This window comes from Poeciliopsis prolifica, unplaced genomic scaffold, assembly GCF_027474105.1.
Source record: "Poeciliopsis prolifica strain line A6 unplaced genomic scaffold, Auburn_PproV2 SCAFFOLD195, whole genome shotgun sequence".
NCBI classification, from domain to species: Eukaryota; Metazoa; Chordata; class Actinopteri; order Cyprinodontiformes; family Poeciliidae; genus Poeciliopsis; species Poeciliopsis prolifica.
The window spans coordinates 19,438-30,435 of NW_026562570.1; the positions used below are offsets into that span (position 1 = coordinate 19,438).

Genomic DNA, 10,998 nt, shown 5'->3' on the forward strand with positions numbered 1-10,998 from the left:
TTCAAAATAAAAGCCTTAAGATTCGTCTGTGGCTAATGCAGCGCCACAAGTGCTGCAATGATATTAGCTTGCATTATCTTTTCCTCCAAGTTAGGGCACTGTCTTGCGCAGCAAGGTAGAGCATTAGCATTAGCCTTTTAGCTTGCATGAGGTATTCGCTATTTCCCTTACTTAATGCAGTAAGTCATGCTTGTGACTCTCCACATGGTATTGATGATATTGCAGCTTTCTTTAGCATGGATGCTAATGTTTAGCATCAGAACGCTGGGTCCAAACTGACGGGCACACTTTGGCAGGCCCCGGTTAAATTTCTTCAGGAATTTTCTAGGGTTAGGGTTAGTTATCAGGTCTTATTGATCGTGGCGCTGCCGGCCCTTTAAGAGTTTAATCCAGATTGAATCTGAAGATGAGTCAGAGACGGAGCCAGTTCTAGATTACACACTCAGATTAGGATTATTACTCCAGATTACCAGTGTTTACTGATCAATTGATCAGTGATTTATTGATTAGTCATCAGTCTGAGGATATTGTATTAAGGTCTTTTTAGATTACATTAAAAGATCCAAATAAATTATTTTTAAAATGAGAAAATAAACTTTTATTCAAACCTATCAGGAGTTACAAAGATTTTTAATTTCAAACATAAAAACTACTTTCTAAAGTTTTGGTTTCATAACTGATCTGAGTTTTTTTTTCTGTTCAGAGTGGAATTGAATTAGCGATTAATCAATATCTCTACCGTTAGCTTCCTGTTAGCATGATGACAAAACGCCTCCAGAGAGAGCGAGAGACAAACCGACAGACCGACCACTGGGCGACCTCTGGGCGACCTCTGGGCAAAGCTGCACTGGGGATCAGGAAGAAGAGGCATGACCCAGAATGACCTGCATGACCTCGGTGTCACAAGGCAGCAGAAACACCAACAAGGTCACTGCTTTGCATTGGAAAGATTTTCAAAATAAAGGATCAGAATGATCACCTGATGACCAACTGAGACCCGATCGATCGATCAATACGATCCCCACAGACCTGAAACAGTCCAGCTGAGCCACCAGCTCTATGCCAGCCAGATGACCTTGACCTCGTGTGGAGGCGGGTGAGTCACGCCTCATGAGTCGCTCTGCGGCTGCCGCCGCGTTCTCACGCCCCTCAGCAGGTCACATAAAGACGGCCCAGCTGGCGAGTGATGTCACTTCCTGTCTGATGTGACCAATCAGCTGCTGAGGATCAAACTGATCCAGATGGATGAAGTGAACCAGAACCGCAGCGGTCCATGTTCAGGCTTGATTTATCAATCTGTAAAAATGCAGACATTTATTTATTCTGATTTTTGTAACAACCGGCTGTGACCTCTGACCCTTGGCCTCATGTTTTGACCCAATGCTTTAGGACACCGGGGTCAAACTCCAGTCCTGGAGGTCCAACGGGCTTTAGATGAGCCTCTGCTGCACCAGGACAGAACGGTGAGCTCAATGAGGTTCTGCAGAACCGACCCGATCCGGACAGAACCAACCCGACCCGGACAGAACCAACCCGACCCGGAGGTCATGAATCCGTTTCATTCCAGTGTTTTGTACCTGAGTCTCATTAAAACCTGCAGGTCACTGGAGGTCTGAACTTTGACCCTTGTGCTTTAGGATGAGGAATCACGTGATGCGTTCACGTTCCGGTCCAAAGGCAGGAAAATCCATCAGCGCTTCTGCCTGTTGACTTTCTGGAAACACGTCAACGTGACGTCACAGAAATGATGGCGTTTTCATGAAGAAAACCGGAAGTGTTGCATTTCAGTCGGATTTTTTCACGACCCCTTCACGGACCGTGGGACAGCTTGCTCCCATAAACACGACATGCATGAATCCGTCGGTTCTACCGAGTCGGAACCGGGCCAGAACCGGACCGTGGAGCACTCACCATGTTCCCCGCGGCGCGTCGCGGTTCCTCCGCCTGCACTGCGGACCCCCCGCAGCGACCGAGTCCATGGCAGCAGGAAGGCGGGGGGCTAACCGTCCATCAGAACCGGGACCGGGTCCGGTACCGGCTGGGAGGACGCAGACCGGGTCTCAGCTACACGGACTGCTGGAGCATCTAGGCTGCGGTCCGGTCCGGATGAGGAAGGCGGCGCGTCAGGAGGAAGAGGAGAAGAGGAGGAAGAGGAGGACGCTGCAGCCTGGGGCGACCCCTGCTGGCAGAGATGATTACTGCACCTTTAGCTTGACGCTAACGCGGCTGAACAGACCAGCAGGAGACAAACCTGAGACTTGATCCACTTTTGAGTGTCAGACATTTCCTGGTGTTTTCCAGAAAATGTCCAAGATGCAGAAGCTCTGATGAGACACTTTGTCCTCATCCAGCTGCTTCCAGCAACCGGAACCAGATCAGCCCTGGAGACACCACAGCAAAACCACAGGGAAGCACGGTGGTGGCAGCATCATGATGTGCAGCGTCGGTCTGGAACAGAAACGTTTCTGGATTCATTTCAATTTGAGAACAAAACTCTCACCACCGTCTCCCAGTGCAGACTGGGAGCTGCAGCTGCACCAGCAGGTGGTCACTGGTTTACTGTGGACAACTGACTGGGAGGTTCAAGTCTCCTAATTCAACAACGAGCTGGTCAAAGCTGGACGACCCGTCCAGACCGGTTTGGACCCGTCCAGACCGGTTTGGAAAAATCTGATGAGATGAATCAAACACCAGACTGTCTGACCAGTTTGTGCTGCTTCCAGTTTGGTTCCAGTTTGGTTCCAGTTTGGTTCCTGCTGCTGGAAACTTTCACAGATCAAAACGAAACATTTCATAAAATATTTTATTCAACTTTGTAGAAACAGAAATATGAATGAAAGCATCAAACAGGATCAACATGCAGAATTTTAAAGAGTCATAAAATGTTTCTGTTCATTTCAAAAAAAGTTTTTTCTAAGTAATAAATCAAATACAAACTTCTCTTAGTTCTTGGTTTAAAAGTTGAGAGAGTAAAATCCTCTTCATGCTGTCATAATTAATAAATAGAATCCATGAAGGCAGCTGAGCACAAGGACGCAGTCAGGCCTTAGCAAGCTAATGCTAACCACATGTTAGCAGCTGGCTAAATGCTAACTAGATGTTAGCAGACGGCTAAATGCTAACCAGATGCTAGCAGCCGGCTAAATGCTAACCAGATGCTAGCAGCCAGCTAAATGCTAACCAGATGCTAGCAGCCGGCTAAATGCTAACCAGATGCTAGCAGCCGGCTAAATGCTAACCAGATGCTAGCAGCTGGCTAAATGCTAACCAGATGCTAGCAGCTGGCTAAATGCTAGATGCTCTTCCTCCTCTTCTCCATCCGCCTTCAGGCTCGGGGGAGGAAGCGCAGGTTGATGGGTCTGGACGGGATCAGCAGAGTTCTGGTTTTGGGCTCAACGGGAGGAGAACCGACTTCAGGACGAACGTGGTAGTGCTGCATCAGCTGGAGGACACACACACCGGGACACACATTATTAGAACTCAATCAATCAATCAATCAATCAATCAATCAATCAATCAATCAATCAATCAATCAATCAATCAATCTCTCGCTCACCCGGGACAGAGCCAGGTGCATCTCCATCTCTGCCAGCCTCTTGCCCACACAGGCTCTCACGCCGACGCCAAACGGGATGAAGCTGTAAGGATGATGGCGGTAGAAACCGGGCGTGGCTCTGCCGCAATGGCTGCTGGGAGATTCCTGCTGCAGCCAGCGCTGCGGCAGGAACTCCTCCGGATCCACGAACTCGGCCTCATCGTGGGACGCAGCGTAGTGACACAGGTGGAACTGAGTCTACAGGGACAGACAGGTGAGGACAGAGACAGGTGAGGACAGACAGACAGGTGAGGACAGAGACAGGTGAGGACAGACAGACAGGTGAGGACAGAGACAGGTGAGGACAGAGACAGGTGAGGACAGACAGACAGGTGAGGACGGAGACAGGTGAGGACAGAGACAGGTGAGGACAGACAGACAGGTGAGGACGGACAGCAGCAGCTCTTCCTCTCTTACCTTCTTTGGGAACCAGAAGTCGTCCAGCATCACTTCGTTCTCTGACACCAAACGCCCGTTTCCATGCACCACCGGATACAGACTGCAACACACACACACACACACACACACACACACACACACACACACACACGCATCACTTCCTGCTTCTATGAGTGAAACCTGATGGTTTGTTGAAATAAAAGGTTAAATTAGCACAATAGCACTCAGGCTAACCTTCACATTAAGACAAACTTAGATAAAGATCCAAACTAAAACAACTGATCTCTGAACTTATATAAATCCTATAGGGAGGGTTTTACAGAAAGTCAGGCCTGGACTCTTTAACTGATCCATAACATGGAGTCTGTCTGCCGGGTTATTAACAAAGTGTGGTTCATAAGTTCACCAGGATCTTAAAACTTATTATAAATAAATTTATCCATACTAGAATTAAATATATTTCTTTAAGCATGTTTTGAATTAGTTAGTTTTAGATCCAGACTTATAGTCATTTTTTAGCATTAGATTTTGTTTCAGTGAAACACGTTCTAGTCCAATCACTGAGGAGAAAACTAACAGTCAGAGGTCGTACATTTAGCTGAAGGAGGGTCAGCAGGAGACGCCTGGAACGGCAGAGACCCAGTTTGATGATCCATATTTCTGCCTTTGGGTTCTTTAGCAGAGGTAATAAAAGTAACATTAAGGAAAACACACCTTCTAATGCATATATTTACATTTAGAGAAAGGCTTAGAAAAGCTTTCGTTTGCAACAGAGACTTCAAATTGCTTTCTGCCCGAGTCCATGATTCCCGTAAAATGCATTTTCTGCCTTCAACTCGGTTAATTGTTTCTGTTTCGTCACGTCTTGGACTTTTGATGATCTGGTGAGAAGCTCATTGTAACATTTTGTGTCTGCATTGATTTTCTCTGGATAAACTCTGGATATCTGCAGTCTGATGTGGTACGGTGTCTCTTTCTCTGCACATACTGAGGCTCAAGAATCCAGGATCAGAGGAATTAATTCAGGAGCTGAATTAAGTTATTTCTCTTTAATTCTTAACAGGCATCATGGCTGTTGCCCTGGAAATGATTTTAAAAGATTTAAATCCTGGTTTTATTTCCATCTGCAGTTTTTTCTCTTTTGTTTTTATTTCAACTGGCAGAACATGGAGGACGTACAGTGGGCTTTGACTAGGCCCTTCTCATCAGAACCAGTTCTGTTTTGACCTGTTGGTTCTGATGAGGTTCTGATGAGGTTCTGATGAGGTTCTGTGAAACTAAACGGGTCAGAAAAGGAAAAACCTAAAAGTCTGAGGACGTTTTTATCTTCAAACGTTTAGTCTCAGATTTCAGCTGATTTATGACAGAAAGTGAAAACTTTGATTGGAGACAATACCCTGGAATACCCTGGAATATCCTGGAATATCCTGGAATACCCTGGAATGTTTTGGCGTGTCCTGTGACTCACCGCAGCGTCTCCTTGATGACGGCCCTCAGGTAGGGCATCCTGGCCAGGTGTTGGGCGGCGGGCGGGCGGCGGGCGGGGCAGACGGCGTCGACCTCGGCCTGCAGGCGGTTCTGGGCGGGTCGGTCCTGGGCCAGGCGGTACAGAGCCCAGGACAGAGTGTTGGACGTCTGGAGGACAGAGTCAATGTTCACAGCTTTGATCGGAGCCTCAGATTCTAAACTTTATTCCATCTGAATTAGTTTTTATGTCAGGAGACGTTTTCAGATTCTAGAGATTAGGATTAAATGAGCTGTGCAGCAGAAAGTCTCGGTTCTGATTCAGGTCTGAACCTGTTCAGTTATGATCCGAATGTTTCTGCTGTGACTCATCCAGAACCCGACCAGAGCCGAGCGAGCGGCGCCGGGCGAGTCGGGTCAGGTCACCAGAAACAGGAAGTGATCACATTAAAATCTGGTTCTCTGAACTTCCTGAAACATGAAGCACACGCAGAGCTTTGACCTTTGACCTTTGTGTGGCTTCAGCAGCTGGTTTGATGCCTATGAAAGGAAACCAAAGATAAACGCTGCTGATCGTTTACAATAATCTGAGTTCAATAAACTCAGATTATTGAACTAAACTCAGATTATTGAAGGGAACAGATGGAGCGTTTTCCAACATGGCGTCACAAACGACCAGCGGCGATCCTCACCGTGTCCACGCCGCCCAGCATCAGCTCCGTCACGCTCATGTAAACCTCGGCTCGGCTCAGCCTATCAGACGACAGCAGGTACGTCAGGTACATCCCCTCGCCGCCGCCGCCGCCGCCAGGCTGCGCCGCCAGGTCCGCCATCCGCCGGTCCACCAGCTTCTGGGCTGCAGAGCAGAGACACTGGGACCGATACTGGGACCCATACTGGGACTGATACTGGGACTGATACTGGGACTGATACTGGGACCCGCTCGGTGTTTTCGGGTCGTCCAGCCGGTGACCTACCGATGCCGTAGAGGTCGTCCCAGGCCTGGACGAAGCGCCTCCAGAAGGGGAGGAGCCTGCGGCTCCAGCGCGGCAGCAGCACCACCAGGTCGGACAGCGTCAGCATGTCGTTGACGGCGGCGATGAAGCGCAGCGTGTCGGCGGGGATTTCCTCCTGCAGGCAGCCGAGGCGCGTCTCGAACAGGACGGCGGAAATGGCTGCGGGGCGGCAGGTGGTCAAAACGCCGACCCGACCCGAAGCCCCGCCCTCGCCCCGCCCCGAAGCCCCGCCCACCTTCAAAGCCGAACTTGTAGAGCTCGGCGGCCAGGTCGGGCACGGTGGCGCCGTCGGGGCTGCGGCGGCGCAGCAGGTCCAGCCGGGCCAGCAGGTCGTCCACCACGCTCTGCACCCGGGGCCGAAGGCCGACACCTCTCCGGGTCGCAGCATCTTAGGGTTCAGGACGCTGCGGATCCGGTGCCACTCCGGCCCGGAGCTGCGGAACCACAGGGAGACCCGGTCACCGATCCGGTTCCGAACACCTGGGCGGAAACGGACTCTGGACTCACTCCACATGCAGGCCGTACGCCTGACCCCTCAGGTCCCGGTACTCCTTCCAGTGCGGCAGCTCGACCCGGACCGGGTACCGACCCTCCTGCTGGATCACCTGGGCGATGAGCCGCGGACTGGCTACGTTCACCAGCTGGAACGGACCGAACCGGACCGCCACAGGGGCCCATACCGCCGCTTCTGGAGGCACTGGGGCAGAGAGAGAGACACACTGATACACACACTAACACACACTGATACACTGACACACACTAACACACACAGACACACACTGATACACTGATACACTAACACACACTAACACACACTGACACACAGTAACAGCATCTGCTCTGCATCCACATCTTGCTGAACTTCCTGTCTGTTAAACCAGCAGAACATCAACATTATTTAATAAATAGAAAATTTCTCATGCTAACAGTTAGCATGAGAGCTAAAGTGAGCTACAATGTAGCCACTAGCAGGTAGAGAATGAATATCCTGTAGGACTGAAGCCCTGCAGTAGCCAGACACACTGACACAATTAGCCAAGATGCTAATGTCAGCATCATTGCTAACTTTAGCATCTTGACAGAAACTGGAAGCTCAGAGACATTGAACAAGCAGACAGTCGGTGTGACGTCATGAGTGTATTTCCCATCATGTGTCCCAGTATGTCCCAGTATGTCCAGCTGGATATTTGGCTCTTTTTGCCTCCATTTTCATTGGAATCACAATAAAAGTGAAAGTTTTGATGCCACATTAAGTTTGTATTGATGCAGGAATCAATAACATTGTTTATTGATAAACTGATTGGTTCATTAATCAGCAGAAACTGTTGAACACATAGATCCGTCTCACAGAAGCTAACAGCTGTTAGCATCTTGTCATGGTTCTGGTGTCGGTTCTGCTGGTTCTGCTGGTGTAACATGATCTCAGTTTTCACCTGCAGCAGCTTTAAACCTTCTGATCCAAATGGACCCAGCGGTTCTGAACGGGTTCAACGGGTCATCTCCAAAATGTTTCAGCACAAAAGTTTTAGATTTTACTTGAAAAAACATTTAAATTTACATATAAAATAAAGAAAGTCATTTTTGGCTGAAACTAAATGAAATACAACCAGTGTGTGTGTGTGTGTGTGTGTGTGTGTGTGTGTGTTACCTGCAGCAGTGTGTGTGTGTGTGTGTGTGTGTTACCTGCAGCGGGGTGTGTGTGTGTGTGTGTGTGTGTGTGTGTGTGTGTGTGTGTGTGTGTGTGTGTGTGTGTGTGTGTGTGTGTGTGTGTGTGTTACCTGCAGCAGATGACCTTTGGCCCCGTAGCCCCTGATGAACAGCCAGTACAGGGTGGTGAACCAACTGGGTCCCGGAAGCTCCGCGCCGCTCTTCAGCCTCCTGCGCGGCTCGGCGGCCGCCGGTTCGCTCAGGTTCCTCCGAGCCCAGACTGAGGCTGCGGTCCCGGTTCTGGTTCCGGGCCGCAGCGGCCTCTGAATCCGGGTGCAGAGCCCTGCGAGGCGGACAGCCCCGGCTGCAACCGCGCGGTTGCCGCCCATAGTGCTGCTGGCCTGAAACAGCAGCTGATGCTGCGCCGCAACACACAAAGCAGGGGAGCTTTGTGTGGCGCCCTCTGCTGGCGGACGCCGGTCTTGTGCGAAATTCGGTTCCCCTGTGAAAATCTGTTCCCTGCGTCGGGAGCGCGCATTACAGCCAGAGAGGCGAAAGAGGCGGATTTGATCATTTTCACGTCGCTTCTGATCGATTTCTCGGTAAAAAACAACTAATACAACCATGTCAATGTTGTAACACTCAGTTTAATTTGCAGCTGTTGTTTAAAAAAATTGTAAAATAAATAAATAAACGAGGTCTTCTGACGCTGTTTTGTGTTATTGTAAACACCAAGAGAATCGCTCTTTTCTCACGTAAGTCTGGCAGAAATAAAAGTCAGTCACCAAACACAGTTTTCCCAACACGTGGTGTGTATGTAAAGGTTTTTGTGAATTTGGAAACAGTTGTTCTATATTCCCCAAGGTTATGGAGTAAGGAGAGGAAATAATGGATGATTCAGCAGCCTGAAATAATCTGTTCCCCCTCCATAAAATGGGAACAAATTATTTTACCTGCAAATGCTTAACTGTGCTTATTCCTCTCATCATCAACAATAAATCCTGTGAATTTGGAAGCATTTGCTCTTATTTTGCCAGAGTTATGAGGGGGGAACCATATATTTCTGCTGGCTAAAATATTCCGTTCCCCTCCATAAAATGGGAACAACTGCACTTACCAGCAAGATTTTTTTCTCTGCTTATTCTTCTCATCATCAACAATAAATCCTGTGAATTTGGTAGCATTTGCTCTTATTTTGCCAGAGTTATGAGGGGGGAACCATATTTTCTGCTGGCTAAAATATTCCGTTCCCCCTCCATAAAATGGGAACAACTGCACTTACCAGCAAGATTTTTTTTCTCTGCTTATTCTTCTCATCATCAACAATAAATACTGTGAATTTGGTAGCATTTGCTCCTTTTTTGCCAGAGTTATGAGGGGGAAACCATATATTTTAGCTGTTTTACCTGACTGAAATTATCCGTTCCCCCTCCAAAACATGGAAAAAAATTTATTTATCAACAGTAATGATCAACAGCAAACTGGCTGTTTGCAAACAGCAAGTTTGAAAACATTTCATCACTATTTGCAAGAGTTATGAGGACTAACCATACATTTTAGTCATCTGAATTAACCTAATAAAGTCTGGTCAGGATAAATGTAAAAAATAGTTTTCAAATTGGAATTTATTTACAATATACAAAATGGAATGTTATTTACAATATACATGAACAAGCACAACACAGCAAACTAAGGCAAACAAGCAATACAATTGTATTTTTCTTCAACAGTTGGGCTTCCCACACATCCCTGATGGTACCACCTCAGGCACATGTCACACTGGATCTAGAAAAGAACCCAAAAATATAATGCTATCTTTTAAGAAATGTGACTGTACAAGTACAACATACAATCAACCATTTTTGATTCCCTTATATTCCAAATGATGGAGGATCCTATCAAAGCTTGTTTACGCCAGACAATATTACATAAATATTGTACATAAAATTTGTACTATTTTTTTAATGTACTAACACTAACTTTTTGAATAATAAAAAAACTCTTACCCAGTTCACATCTGTGTCACTGTCCTTTTCTCCACAGAAGTGGCACAAGTCCTTTAAGTCATCTATTAAGAACAAAAGTTAAAAAAACGTAAACACAGCCCCACACACACATCATTATACATCTACAATCTTGTCCGTATTTGTGGATGTTTATGTGCATACACATACACATCCTGTGTTTAGCAACTGTATTGATGTTAATCACAGGATGTGCTAAGCACCAACATAATCATTACTGAAAAAAACCATTTACATTTTATAACCATATAAAATGAAATTATTTTAGATATTAATTTATATAAAAAAGTTTCCTTTCATAATTTTGTTCACATTTAATGTTAATGGATTAATTTTGGGCTCAGTACAGATATTGTTGCAAACAATAAAATTATTGTTAATTGTGATCACAATTTGCATGAACAATCAAAACAATAATATTAATGTTATCCTCACCACTGTTAAGGATCAGTCTGACAGCTATGTCAAACCTCATGTTGTTTATGTCAGCTCTGGATACTGGAAAGTCCACAATATCTTTAGCCAGGATTTTTTCTGCAAACTGAAATGTAATGTTTAATTTAATAGATCTAATTTGAAGTGACAAAGAAAGTAAGCGACTGTATATTCTCAAAAAAATAAATAAATAAAAATCGTTAAGTTATTCACTGTGTGACAATATTTACGCACCTTCAATGCAAAAACACCACATGAGGTGCTATCTGGTTGTTTAGGGTGCTTTACTGTCTCACATTTCCAGCGTGAGACACTGCACCCCTTTTTCCTCATAAATGCTCTGTAAATATAGACATATTAGTAAGAACAACTTTATGTTATTGTCATGCTTCAGTTTGTACTACATTTTCAACCATAC

At 46.5% G+C, this 10,998-nt stretch overlaps 1 pseudogene; it reads right to left on the reverse strand.

The window, feature by feature from the left end:
• Window positions 1-2,447: 2,447 nt before the first annotated feature.
• Window positions 2,448-8,546, reverse strand: LOC129356807 (sterol 26-hydroxylase, mitochondrial-like; annotated as a pseudogene).
• Between the last annotated feature and the right edge of the window lie 2,452 nt (window positions 8,547-10,998).